Source organism: Lygodium microphyllum, chromosome 20 (genome assembly GCF_053477565.2).
Source record: "Lygodium microphyllum isolate KBCC chromosome 20, Lygodium_microphyllum_v1.1.10, whole genome shotgun sequence".
NCBI classification, from domain to species: domain Eukaryota; kingdom Viridiplantae; phylum Streptophyta; class Polypodiopsida; order Schizaeales; family Lygodiaceae; genus Lygodium; species Lygodium microphyllum.
The window spans coordinates 25,087,797-25,089,274 of record NC_141154.1 but is presented as its reverse complement, the minus strand read 5'-3'; the positions used below and the strand labels follow the sequence as shown (position 1 = coordinate 25,089,274).

The 1,478-nt window shown below is 46.9% G+C and overlaps 1 long non-coding RNA gene across 1 annotated transcript; it reads right to left on the bottom strand.

Annotated features, from left to right (window-relative positions):
• Positions 1–633: 633 nt before the first annotated feature.
• Positions 634–1,075, bottom strand: LOC148018755 (uncharacterized). The gene is made up of 2 exons (XR_015695051.1): positions 844–1,075; positions 634–752 (listed from the first exon to the last, which is right to left on the bottom strand). It is a non-coding gene; the product is annotated as an uncharacterized LOC148018755 (long non-coding RNA).
• Positions 1,076–1,478: the final 403 nt, after the last annotated feature.

Below are 1,478 nucleotides of genomic sequence, written 5' to 3'. Positions count from 1 at the left end.
TCTGCTCACCTGAGCACTCTCCCAATCCCGGAAAGTCATGCATCGTCCACATGAGAATGGCTCGAATGTTGGCTGACCGCCGACCATCGCGCCTGCTCATATCTTGCACCGTGACCCCCTCCTCCCACAAAATCTTAAGCTCATCGACTAATGGACGAAGATACACGTCCATATTTTTTACTTTGTAGCGGCCCGGGACGAGCAAGCTAAGGATGAGATGTCCTTTCTTCGTAGAAAGCCATGGAGGAATGTTGTAGTTGACAAGCACTATAGGCCACACACTGTAAGAAGTCGAGCACAGACCGAATGGGTTCACACCATCCATGGCGAGACCGAGCCGAAGATTCCTTGGCTCTCGCGCAAAGCCTGGGAAGGTAGAGTCAATGTGGCTCCATGCGCGCGAATCTGCTGATATTCGTTGCACTCCATCCGTAGACCTATTCTGCACATGCCACGTTGTCAAGCTTGCCATGGCAGACGTGCGAAACATGTGGTTTATGCGGGGGATGAGCGGAAAGTGTCTGAGGACTTTTTGAGGGATGGTCTGCCCTTGCAAGTCCTGTCGATACCTGTGAGCACCACACTTTGGACATGTCTCCATAGTCTCGTATTCATCTTGAAACAATATGCAGTCGTTGATACATGCATGGATGTTATTGTAGTCCATGCCAAGCTTCCGTAAAACATGTCATGCATCATCACGAGACTCAGGCATGGTGTTTGCAGGTGGCAATATATGATATTTCAATAACCTGAAAACATCATAAAACACCTTGAAAAATCCATCCATATTTACAATAATACTGTTTTAAAAAAAAACAATGAAGTCTGTATGCAAGGTACCTGAATAACTCAGTCACACTCGTATCGCTCCAACCGTATTTCGCTTGCACACTTAAGAGTGCAAGCAATGTCTTCAACCGAGATACTCGGCACCCATCATATAATGGTATGGATGCTTCCTCTCTAAGCGGGTCAGATGTCTCAACATCCATGGGAATCAATGCATCGATCATTGCCTCCATCTCAGGCTCCAAGATTGTAGGCAAGTCGGGAAGGTTGTCTGTCTCCTCTGGCATTGACGATATAGATGGGCCTTGCGAGTGGTCTATTGGCTCCTGCCATCCATCCATCTCACGTCCACGAACTCTTCTAATTGGCCGCAAAGGGTGCACTCCCCCTTGGGTCGAGACATCACCCCCCTGGACACAAAATTTGCCAACAAGACCCAATCTTATTGTGTATGGTTTTCAATTAGCTTGAGAGTACAATGCATGAAAAATGCTAACTTGAAAATACCGTTTGCTGAAAATCTGCAATCGCCTGATCAATAATCTCAGGTTGAAACTCGCCAAATCGTCGTACGTGTTCTATAGACAATCGGCGTTTTCGTCTAATTGCCAACTTGCATTGAGAGCAAGGACATGGGACACGCTGATTAAGATACGACTCGCGGTCTTGAACAATAGGACCTTCTT